The following is a 13,186-nucleotide window of genomic DNA, read 5'->3' on the forward strand; positions in this document are numbered from 1 at the left end:
TTCTGAGGGTGCTACGTCACCCTAACGTGACGGTAGGCAGCGCTAGGGAGCTCACGGCCGCCCCTAGCCGCCGCTCCCTCACATCCCACATAGCAACAGATATCATGGGGGCCATGAACTGTTTAGTGCAGGGGTGGATCACTGGGCAGGGCGAGCTCACCCATGGGTTCATGGTCACCGACAATGGGGCCAAAATGGTCAAGGCAGTCTGTGATGCCAACTTTGTTGGGATCCACTGTGTGGTACACAAGTTCCACCTAATATTCAGGGATGCCTTGGAGGGGGACAGGGCTGCCAACCCCACCAGCAGGCTCATTTCTAAATGCAGGAAGGTGGCAGGCTACTTCCAGCAGAGCATCAAGGTCAGCAAGATTCTGTGGGACAAACAAGCAGAGCTGAACATTCCACAGCACAAAATCATGCAGGATATGGAAACTTGGTGGAACTCCACATACCTGATGCTTGACAGAGTGGTGGAGCAACAGAAGGCCATCCATGAGAGGATCAGAAGAAGAGGATCACCTTCAGCAAGGTGTAGTGGCTCAGGCACGTCTCAGCCTGTACAAACAGTCCTGCACTGGGGCAGCTGGCGGGGGAGCCACCCGCCCTCAAGGAACACCATCCCAGGTGGCCACTTGTGCTGCTGTCAAGTTCTAGCAGCTAGAGATGGACCCTGAACCTCCCCACAATGACCACAGGAGCACATGGCAGGGCTGGAGCTGGACAAGTAGAACCTGACAAAAATTGCTTACTGCTTATTAGCTTAATAACTTTGTCACAACTAATTATACATGTACTCACAGAAAGGCCTAAAGCTCTACAGATAGTTAAACATTGATATTAATTAGGCCTGTACAAAATAGCTATTTTTTACTTCGGATTTGGCTGATTCGGAGAATAATGATTTGATCTGGTGATTCAAAACACTGTCCCAAATTGATTCTGCTGAATCTCTGAATCAAACAGGCCCCATGCCCCTTCTGCTCTCCCAGCCCTGTCAATGCCTGCCCCACTTGGCCCCAGTGTCTTGGCTCCTTTAAAAAAAAAAAGCCCCACACTCACCAGCTCCTGGTACCCAGGGGGTGATCCCCACTACTGCCCCCCAATGCTCCCCACTGCATGGGGGGCTCTACCACAAGCCCCCAGGAACCCTAACAGCTTCTGCAGAAGCTGGTGAGTGCGTGGCTCAAAAAAAAAAAAAGAAAAAGAACCAGGAATTGGGGCCGGGAGGGGCAGCTATCCTTGTGTTCCAGCCAGCCCCTCTACAGCATGTTGAGCTGGATCAGAGCAGACCCAGGCTGGATCCTAGTCTTCCTGCCAGGTGAGGCTGCTCCACCTCATTTCAATATGCTGTGGTCCCAGATGCACATGTAAACATTGCTCCCTGGAGCAATAAACTCTGACATGATAATCACTAGAGTTTACTGTGTCAGGGATCTATTTGGTAGCCATGTTTGTCTGAGAAAAGAGGTACACACAGCTCTTGCTCCAGAGATTATATCTTTTATTAGACCAACTAAGTAGTAGGAAAATGTTCCTTTCTTTGGTAACATTCAGGCACACACTCTTTATCAGGCTGAGAAGAATTCAAAGATTGTAAAAGTGCTCCTAGGTAGAAAATAAACTTCATTTTACACATGAGAGATACAGGCTGGAAGTATATTCCCCTGGGAATTTGAGAGTCCTTTTGTGAGAGTGTTGCTCTGCGATGTGCAGATTAGGTTGTCTTCTTCCTTGGAGGTGTCCAATGTCAAAGGCAGCTGAGGAGGTGAAAAAATCTATCACACGTGTAGATGCAGCCACTGTGTATCTTCATTAGAACTACCAAAAGTCTTTCCTGACTAGAAATAGATGTAACATCTTTTCCAGGCTTTTGCAACTTAAAAACATATTATTTTTCTCTGTCCTTCAACCTAAATCAGACTGCACACCATCTCTGCTAAATTCCTTAACAGTTATGATATTAAAACCAGGAATTAACTTCCCTTGCTTCATTTTTAATTCCTTTTATCTTCCTCCTGATCCACTCTCTTTTAGCATTTTAGAATTGCTCCTTTGTCTAGGTTGTCGCACTACAAATTCTACTAAATGCTTCAAATGAAATATTTAGTTCTTTATATACTCCCTTTTTTATCACCACAATATCCATTTCTGTGGGCTTTACATGACTACAACAAGCTTACAGCCTCAGCTAAATTAATGAACTGTAGCCCTTAGAAAACAATGTTACTTACTATGTTAACTGATTATCTTGGGTTTTTTCCCATTCTGTTTGAATCCAACTAGAATTGCTTATTTTGTTTTCCTTTGGACCAACATTTTAATTTTCCTACTGCTGCTTTATTTTTTCACATGTATTCATGCTATTATAATCCATTCAGAAAATAATTTCGTCTTCTCCAGGCATGTGGCATCAGACAACAGCCAGGATTTGAAAACAACAAGTCCTTGAATGATAAACAATTTAAAAAATCCTGCCACCATAATATAGATGTCTAAAAGAGATTTGCTGGCTGCAAAACTTTTTTTGAAACTGGCTCTGAATGAATATTGTGCAATGCTTCATCATTCCTAACAACTGCTGTTGTGGCAAATATACCTCAAATATTCCCAGAGATGGCTGCCTCTTCACTGGCTGCAATTAATGTGACATGATAAATTCCTGGGTGCAGTGTCTACGTGTGTGCCTGGACAGCAGCCTTTGAGGAAGTGAGGAACAGCCCCAGGCTGGCAGCAGGCTTGGGTAGTCAGCCTTGGGCAGCGGAAGGGCTGTCTGGGGCACGAGAGGCCCAAGACTGCAGAGCCATCTGGCTGACCCCTCAAGCCTGCTGCCAGCCCAGGGCTACTCTGCCCCAGCTGAGATCACTGCTGTCCCAGTCACCATGCACACAGTGCAGCACAGTCATTTTCAGTAATTTTTACTGCATTAAATGACTCTGCTGTAAGATAGTACTGCCCCCAACTATCTATTAGTCCCCATCTATCTGTTTCCATCTTACTGTGGAGTTAGTTAATTTACTGTGCCCTAATACCAGCACATGTGTATACAGTGATGCTTTAGTGCAGAGCTAATTAGTCAACGCACAGTAAAGCCTATGTGTAGATGCTCCCAGTGTTATCTAACTACTTGAATTTTTCCTTTTTTATTCAACAGGCCTATAATATGGCATTCACTTAGTTCAATTGAAAAACTCCCATTGACCTTAGTAACTGGTTAAGACACTTTAAATCATTTATAGATATTAATAAGCCTACTCATGTGCTTAAATTCAATGTTTAAATACCTTTATGAGCTGGAGTTAAAGAATATAGAATCTTTATTACATTTTAAGCTCCTGGGACAATTTCAGTGCTATCTTCCCTCAAACTTGCCTTTTACTCTGACCCAAATTCTGCCATTATTTACATCCATGTGGTATTTTTGTAAATGACATAGATACATAATAAAAAAGCTTTTGCTACCTTCTCATTTCATACTTTACAATGGTAATCTATGGGTGCTTAATAAATGCCAGGTATATTGGCAAAGAGCTGCTTTATCCCACCTTTACTCTTTAATGAGAAATATGGAGACTCTTTTTAGCTCTATTAATGCAATAGCAGACACAGAACAGTAAATCACTGTGGTCAGTGCTGTAACCACCTGAGTCTTTTGTTAGCCTGCTCAATAATCTCTTCCATGAGTTATTTACTGTGGTAATCCATTTTCAAGGGTACTCACAGGAAAGACAGGAACTGCCATTAAATGATCATTAGTCACAGTGTGTGTTATGAAAATAGTCTTGTTGGATCAGAAGAGAAGACAAACCAAAGTGATCACTTCTGTGAGTTGTAAATAATTTTGGGCAATCAGTCAAGCACCATTGACAGCCCTATTACATAATACATTAGAATTTCTTGGAACCAAATAATACATAAGATCCCCAAGAAAAGATGTTGGAACCACACATGTTCCTTCTGCCTCCCTCCTGGCTGGTTGGGCTCTGTCATTACAGACTACATGATTCAGTTTTCATATCAAATCCATGGGAGTCCTTTAATTCACTTAAATGGAATCTAAATTAGGCCCTGGTATTCAAGGGAATGACATTTTTTAAGCCTGCATATTTGATCTGTATTGAGCTGGTTCATCAGTTCATTAGTGGGTCTTGGGCCTAGCATAGCATCTGGAACTTTTGCAAAGAAAATCATGTTTAGAAGGTAAAATGTCAAAGCTTGGAAGCAGTGTCACCTCAAGCACATTGTACTACTGAGGCAAGCTGCCTTCTAAGCTGGAAGCTAGCTGGAAGCTACCTGGGCAGTGCTTCAGGCAGACTAATTATCATTGTTGAGTGACATGACCAATTAACCTGCTCACAGCACTGTATGGATGCAGCTAAACTGCTTCTTACTGCAAGCAGCCTACTTGGAGTTCTTGATTCCCTAAAGCTAGTTGAATTCAAGCTGCCTTAAGTATGCCAGTACTAGCTAATCACTTCTCTAGTACATAGCTGCTGAAACCATCTGACATCAAATGGGAGGATAGGTACGCAGGGAGCAAGCACAATAGCTCAGTGTTCCTTCCAAGACTAGGAATGGAGTAATACTGGAATCTCTTATTTCTGTTTCATTTTTTTACTTGGCAGAATGACATCCTCATTCCCTACTACAAAGGCTTGCTTCTTACACATCTACATGAGGTGCTAACTGTGCAGTAGCCTAATAATATTGTGCAGTAGCATGTCACAGCACAAACAGTGCTAATATACTACTGCGCAGTATTATTAGGCAACTGCACAGTAGCATGTAAAAAGGCATGTAGTGATGTTACTGTGCAGTAACACCAGTTACTATGCCTTGATTTAGTACTTGATTATACAAGTGCTAAACTTAAATGCACGGTCATTAATTAACATGTAGATGTTCCCACTGTGTCATGCTATGCTGGCTGCACATCCTATAAAGGCATGAATGAGAATTATAATGTGTAAAGCCTAACATATGTATTGGTTTTACAGAATTGGGACTTTAACTATACTTTTTTTGTCCCCTATGAACAGGATTCAGGTCTGTGTCACTGTGTACCCCTGTTAACAGATATTTTCCCAACTGCTATCCTTGGAAGTTTAAGCTGGCCCAGCTACAGGCAACATGGATCAGTGAAGTTATTCTTGCATTGCTTGCCAATCTTTCCATTAAGAGAAAAGAAAGAAATTATGAGAGGTAGGCAGTAGCTAAAACCAATCATTTGAACCTATTTCCTGTGTACCTACATAGCACTAGTTGCTGAATATCCTTCTGTTTCTCCATCCTAACCTATTTCACATATTATGCCCTCTGATGCAAGAAAGACAGATTAACAGACTGATTAATAAATCTACTAAAAAAACTAGCTCCTTTGGAAGAATTCTTTAAAGCACTGAAATGACATAAGAAAACAAGCCTCACTAAAAATCAGTGAAAGCTGTGTTCCTAAGTCATTTCTAAGCTGAACTTGTAAGATTTTTTGCTTCAGTGTTACAGTGCCTTAGAAAGGTCCCCTGCCCCAAGAAAATGACCCAAAGTATCACTGTTAGGCAAGAAGACTCCCTACACTGGCAATGAAGAGTGTTAGATGCTTTACCTAAGGGCATTGCCTTTGTGTCCACATGGAGAATAAGGATGTTCTTACAATTAGTTAAAAGGAAATGCTAGGAACAAGGACAGGAGCATGTTTAAACTCCCCCGATATCTTACGCACCTGACTCAGGGCCTCATATAACATGCCTGCATCATTTTGTGATCCAGAACTCCCAGAGGGGAGGCAACTAACTAGCACAGGATGAATTTCCTACCTTCTTCCTAGTAGACTAGTAGTTAAAGCGCTTACCCAGGAAGTGGATTTTGGTCTCACATTACTCTGAGGCAACTCAAACCCACCTCTCCAATTTCCAAAGAGAGCGCTTTAACCACCAAAGTAAGAGGTAAGCTGGGTGGAACCTCCACTCTTACTGTTGAAGCCAAGTCACAAAAAACACAAGAGTGCAAACTTCATGGGGTCAGAAGGGAAAAAAAAACTAAATCTGCCACGCAATGACTGAGTCTACATGAGACATTGACTGATAGCTGTTACCGAGCAGTCACTAGGTACTTGCATACACTAGTACTAAATGACTGTGTAGTAGCCAAAGCTACTGCACAGTAGTGTCTCCAAATGGCATTTTGTTTCATAGATTTCATAGACATTAGGGCTGGAAGGGACATCGAGTCCAGCCCGCCACCCAAAGGGCAGGAAGTCAGCTTGGGTCATAGGATCCCAGCAAGATAAGCATCCAAACGTCTCTTGAAGGTGTTCAATGTAGGTCCTTGAAACACCTCCGATGGCAGGCTATTCCAGATCTTGAGGGCTCGGACAGTAAAAAAAATATTTATGTCCAGCCTGAAATGGTCTTGCAGTAGTTTATAACCATTCAACCTTGTAATCCCCTGGGGTGCTCTGGTGAACAAACATTCCCCCAGATCCTGGTGGTCACCCCTGACAAACTTATAGGTGGCCTTCAGATCACCCCTGAACCTACGCTTTTCCAGGGTAAAGAGCCCCATAGATCTCAGCCTGTCATTGTAAGATCTGTTTTCCTGACCTCTTATCATGCATGTGGCTCTTCTCTGGACTCTCTCAAGCTTCTCCACATCCTTTTTGAATTGTGGAGCACAAAACAGGATGCAGTACTCCAGCTGCGGCCTCACCAAGGCCAAATACAAGGGGAGAAGGACATCCTGGGATTTACTTGAGAAGCATCTATGGATGCAAGCCAGTGTTTTGGTCACTTTACTAGCCACAGAATCGCATTGCAGGCTCATGTTCATCTTGTGGTCAATGACGACCCTCAATTCTTTTTCTTCCGTAGTGCTAGCCAGTGTAGTACTGCCGAGCCTATAAGGATGCTGCAGGTTTTTCCTCCCAAGGTGGAGAACCTTGCATTTTTTGGTGTTAAACACCATCAGGCTCTTGTCCACCCATTTGCTGAGACTGTCTAGGTCAGCCTGGATCACCCTCCTGTCTTCTGGTGTGGATGCTTTGCCCCAAAGTTTGGTGGCATCAGCGAACTTGGCCAGTCTGCTTCTGACTCCAGTGTCTACATCATTAATGAAGATGTTAAAGAATATGGGTCCAAGGACAGAGCCTTGGGGGACCCCACTGGTCACAGGACACCATGATGAGTGACTACCATCAATTACTACCGTCTGGGTCCGACCATAGAGCCAATTTCCCAGCCAGCGGATCATGGTGGACCCAAGGCCACAATTGGCCAGGTTCACCAAGAGGTATTATGGGATACCAGATTGAAAACTTTGTTAAAGTCAAGATATATGACATCAATCTCTTCTCCCTTGTCCAGGTGATAGGTCACCTGGTCGTAGAAGGAAATGAGATTGGTCAAGCCAGACCTACCCACAACAAACCTGTGCTGGCTATCCCTTAGGATGTTTGCGTCAGCCAGTCCATTAAGGATGGCCTCTTTAATAAACTTTTCTAAGATCTTCCCTAGGATAGAAGTCAGGCTAATGGGCCTGTAGTTAGCCGGATCCACTTTCCTCCCTTTCTTGAAGATAGGCACCACATTGGCCTTCTTCCAGTCTTCGGGCACTACACCAGAGCACCAGGAGTTTTCAAAGATCCGTGCCAGAGGCTGGACTATAATGCTAGCCCGCTCCTTGAGTACCCTGGGGTGTAGATTGTCAGGGCCAGCTGACTTGAAGGTATCCAGCTTCTCAAGGTCTTCCTTCATAAGGTCATCATTAATGGAGGGCAGGGGATCTCCCTTACCCGGACCTTCCTGTCTCATGGTTGGCATAAGCGTCCCATGGGACTGATGAAAGACCGACACAAAGTACCCATTTAATAGGTTGACCTTTTCCTTGGTGTCAGTTGTCAGCTGTCCCATCTGGTTCAGCAGGGGTCCAATGTTGCCTCTGCTTTTCCTCCAGCTCCCCACATATCTGAAAAAGGACTTTTTATTGTCCTTGATGCTCGAAGCTAGTTGGAGTTCAGTTGCAGCCTTGGATTTCCTAGTTTGCTCTCTGCAGGACCAGGCCAGTAAAGAATATTCCTCCTTGGAAGTGAATCCCATCCTCCATCCTAGGCCTTTCTTTTTAGCCTCAGGAGGTCTGCTAGATCCCTGGAAAGCCAGGGGGGTTGCTCTGCCCTCTTGTTGCCTTTCCTCCGAGACGGAATAGAATTGGGTGTGCATTGAGGATTGCTCCCTTGAGGAGCAACCACCCTTCCTGAACTCCCCTCCCCCTGGGATCATGGTCCCTTAGGGCCTCACTGACAAGCCTCCTGAGCTTATCAAAGTCGGCTTTCCTGAAGTCAAGGACTTCCATGTTGCTGACTGACTTTCCAGATTTACGGCAGATGGTGAAGGTGATCAGCTCGTGGTCGCTGTCACCGAGCTTCTCATCAATCACTAGGTCGCCGATTAGATCATCCCCAGTAGCCAGTACCAGGTTGAGCAGTACTTTATCTCTCATTGGCCCATAGACTCCTTGAGCCTGGTAGAGGTCATCCACACATGATGCTGACTACACAGTAACTTATTACTAATACACAGTAGCTTGTTATTATTGCACAGTATTGTTGCATCTTGCTTCGTGGCAAGAAACACTGTTGTGCAGTAATAATGAACTACTGTTCAGTCAGCATCTCATGTAGATGTGGCCAGTGATACAGGCATTCCTCCTAGCAGAGGAGAGCACTAAGTTCTGGCCCCTACTGCTAGAATTATTTCTGGTTTTTGACTGATAACCCCCTAATATAAAACACACACATTCTGACATGTTCTTTTCTTTATATAAAACACTAAGAATAAACTATTTATTCATTGCATCCCAAACTTCTTAACCAAGTCACCTTCAGGAGAGTCTCCAAATGCTTCCCAAATGACTCCATTATCTTTGTGCAAACAAAGTTGCCTAGTAGGCAATATCAAATAACCATTATTTTCAGAGTAAAGGTGTTGGCTGTAAGTTTATTTTGCCTTTAAATTCATGTTCCTCATCTTACTAGTCGCATTGTCTTGAAAGCAGTAATTTATACTGACATTGTTTATGGTAGTTAAGGTTTTGTTATTTCAAAATGATTTCCCCTAGAAAGCAACCTTTGGGCTGTTTTTGTAGTTGTCATCACAGACTGCTGAAATTAGGATTCTTAAATCTTTTCCTCTGACTTAACAGTGCTGGATCCTCTGGCATCTGTTTACTTACTAAGTCTTCCAAATGGGGTGGCACAATATTAGTAAATTATTTTACACTGGGACTAGATTTTCAGATTTATTAGATTTATTTTGATGTCAGTGTTGTGTCAGATCATATTATATACAATGCAGCATTTCAGCATGCAGCCCTGTAAGGCATATAACAGTATAACATACCTTGATGTGTGAAGTGTTCAGATTAAATTCCCACTCTTTGTTGTAGTAAGGAGACATTTGAAATATTCTTGTCAGGGCTGGGGTGATGGTTATGAAAGACTTCCAGACACAAAGCATAGCTGCAAGGTTATGAAGTAGTGAACAGCTTGTCACTGCTTCACACGAGCCATTTACTGCACATTTGACTAATTAGCTGCATAGTAAATGTCTCAGCGTTTATGTGTGCCCCTATTAGGCTGGAGTAAATGAATTTATTCTGCAGCAGCAGGTGTGTAGACACTGCTCAGCTGGCTGGGACACAAGGGTGCTTCATTGCAGGGTCTGCCTGCCGGCTAGTCCCACACTGCATCTCCCTTGTGACTCAGCCAGCCCCTCCACAACACACTAAGCAGGAGGAAGCAGCCCCAGCCTGGTAAGCTGAGCCCCAGGACCCCTGCCAGCTGGGGCTTCTCTGCCCAGGCTCCATGTGCTGCACCTAAATAAACTGTGGAATGTATTGCTCTTAAGCACACATTCAAACAGAGCACCTGGGAGTAACTAACTCCAGAGCAATAAGCTCTGCGGTTTATTTAGGCACCGTGTAGATGAACCCTGTAAGAACTTTAAAATGATTGAGCTGCATCCTTTATGGTATGGAACAATGAAGAGTGTAAGTCCAGTAGCCAATCAGGTACAAAGCACATGAGGATGAGTCACCCTACCTGTGTGTGAATCTGAGCTATCGCAGTTCCAGCTATTAAAAGAATCGGGTATTTAAATGATAGTTTAATACTATGTGTTATATGGTCTCCAATTTTAAACTTTAAGAACTTTGTTACATGTTACATTATGAACCACAAAATGTTGATGGGTGTTAGTGCTAGCTTGAGTTTGGAGCACTCACAATTCAGGTGAACAGGGGTCTGGAGGAACAAAATGTAAAAATCTCCACCCCTCCCACCTCCTAATCTTGGTTTCCTTCCTATTCCTTGAGGCTTTCCCCTTGCCCTGAAGGCTCTCTCCCTCCCCCACCCCGACTTACTTGTAGATGCCTACACTGTCTGTCCCAGGGGAGGGTTAACCTGCCTGACTAGCTGCCACCACTACCGTCAGGCTGCTGCTCTTTTTCTGGGCCGAGCCTTACAAAATCAAACCAATTCTTTAAGGTGAGAAACTGTAAAAGACATAGCTGAGGGTTAACAGTGACAACCAACCTTAGAGAATGACTTATTTAAAAATCAGTTATCTAAGCAGTAGAGACATTTTTGAAAACCCAAGGTATCTATCTGCATCTCTAGGTACCTAAATACTCCTAGAAAAAAGAACCAAGAAACCCACCCCCCATCCCACTGACTGAATAAATGGTTCCATACGCTGGTGTGGTAACTCTGAATGTGTACTGATTTCTATGTACCCTGTTTGAGCACAGTAAAAAGAAGATACTATTATTTTTATTACAGCTAAAATGCAAATTAGTTTCTTACACAATCAGTGAGCCAAGGTGTGGGTGTCAAACATTTCAAATAAGGCAATAGAGCAGATGCAAGGTGGTAAAAATTAGGGGACTCAGTAAGTATTCATACTCATTATACAAGAGCTATCAATGATTTATTTATAATTAGTTCATCCCACTTGGGCCATCTTCCTGGAAATGTTTCATCTGTTAGTTAAACTTCAACCTTAAATCATGTGTTTTTCTTCTTGTGTTCTTGTTTCTTTTCTACAGCAGTGATTTTTCATTTTTATTTATTTATTTGCTTCTTTGAGGCCAAATCTCACATTCATTTTGGGATGGATCCTGTACTGAGAATTCAAAGCTCAGGGGTTAAAGAGGCAGAGGCTTTTCTCTGAAATGACAGCCACAAGGAAGGCAGCTGCAGGCTAAAATGGCATTGTATGTAAGGAAGAGGACCCAGGACATACCCCAACTGCTCAGCCAGAGGGAAAGATCTTAGTGGATCATACTGCATTATGAGTGGTTTTATCTGGATAGAGAAAATGGTGAGAAAGAAGGACCTAGAATTTGACTGTCATGACCAGCAGGAGCTAAGAGATGAATGTTGACCTGAAACAGAACTTTCTGATTTGTGCCTGCTGAAACCTGCTGCATCAAATGTAAAATGGAAATACTTATCCATGGATTTTCATTCAGACAAAAATTCAAACCCTTCAACTTTTAATTCTTATTGGGGATAAATATTTGTAGGGTGGATGAATAATCACAGTACTACTGTAGTGACAGGGAGGTGAGGACCACAGCAAAGGGACCAGAATCTTTGTCCTTCCTAATTTTAAGACCAAAATAAGTGTTTTCACTGATTAGTTGTAGCAATCAGTCAGTTAATTTAGGTGGAGGGTAAAGCACAGGTATATTATGAGGCAACAATCTACATGCAATAAACTCATATGCAAACACTCACCGTCACTAGAAGTTGAAGCACTTTTCTATCAGAGAAGTGTTATCAGAGTTAAACGACAACAAACTATGACAGATTCTCTCTGGAAAGTAATCAGTTTTTAAACTAATGTAACACTTTTCTCTTTCACTTTGTTTCTGTGCTTAATAGCTGACGTGGCTGTAAATCCAAAGAGAAGTGCCTTCTACTCCTCTTTGATAAATAGATCAGACTCGATGTGACAGACTTTTTTGAAATTACGGACCTGACTTTCATAAAAAAAAGGGTAGAAATATCCCCCTCAGCAATCTTCAGCTAAGCTTTCCCAATCATAAGCAGAAAGCCATGCATTTATCCTTCAGGGAAGTGTCTATTCTGTCCAAAACATTATTTTTCTACAGTAGTTACAAGCATTAATTCATTCCCTTACTGCTGGTGAATTAAATTTCAACTATTATTTTTTAGACAATTGTCCTTAGAGCATTACCCTTTGGTCTACAATGTTTGATGTAAAAACACTGAAACAAAATAATCCAGTATTGCCACCCATTGTCTAGGTTGGTCCTGAGACCCAGGCTTTGAGAAAATGGATTTAAGAGATATTGTTTACAACTTAACTAGCAGAATTTTCACAGTACTTGAAATTGCTATCCATTTTTGTACCCTGTAAATAAGAAGCTGCACCACCTCACAGAAGTGTTACAGAAGGATTCAGGACCACGTACATGTTATCACGTATCCCTTATGGTTTCAACAGATCTTTTGTTCACAAATATTTACTCATGTTGTTATATGCAGAAAGCAGTATCTGCCTCCTGATGGTAGCAGTCTATGGCTTGAAGGTTGAATCTGGTCCTTGAAGAGTTTGGATTCAGCCCATAGCAGCATGCAGAAAATGGCAACAGAAGAGGGGGCAGCATAGTACAGTCCAGGCAGCAGAAGAGGGGGTCCCCAGGGTCCTAATGACCTCCCAATTCTATCTATTTCCTTCACAGCCTCTGCTGACTGCCCGAGCCTCCCTCTGCGTTCCTACAGCACTGCCAGACTTAACACTGCCTATTACTCTTGACTACTTGAACTGGTGGGAAGGGTAAGCACAGGTTACTTGGGTGCTCCAGGAGAAGGAGATTTGCAGTTTATAGCAGGCTGCTGCCTTGCAAGTGGTGGCCCATGGTGAAAAAAAATGATGCCAGTTCTTGGAGTATATCAGTCAAAAGCAAGATTTAATACACAGTAGCACTCCCCCCTCACAAATAGTCCCAACAGAGCCAAAGAAGTGGCTGGTGGAATAAAATAACATGCTATCCAATATGAATATGGGTAGATGCGTTTGACTCCCAGAGATGCATGGAGGATAGATTCCTAGGGTACTGCAGATGTTACATTTAGATCAACCAAATGCCCATCTGTGCAGGCATTCAG

General features: G+C 42.9%; 1 long non-coding RNA gene across 1 annotated transcript; it reads right to left on the reverse strand.

Annotated features, from left to right (window-relative positions):
- Positions 1-1,483: 1,483 nt before the first annotated feature.
- Positions 1,484-9,505, reverse strand: LOC109309571. Its single transcript, XR_002100972.1, has 2 exons — positions 9,390-9,505; positions 1,484-1,760 (listed from the first exon to the last, which is right to left on the reverse strand). It is a non-coding gene; the product is annotated as an uncharacterized LOC109309571 (long non-coding RNA).
- Positions 9,506-13,186: the final 3,681 nt, after the last annotated feature.

The sequence above is a fragment of the Crocodylus porosus genome, unplaced genomic scaffold, assembly GCF_001723895.1.
Source record: "Crocodylus porosus isolate Cpor-Errol unplaced genomic scaffold, CroPor_comp1, whole genome shotgun sequence".
NCBI classification, from domain to species: Eukaryota; Metazoa; Chordata; order Crocodylia; family Crocodylidae; genus Crocodylus; species Crocodylus porosus.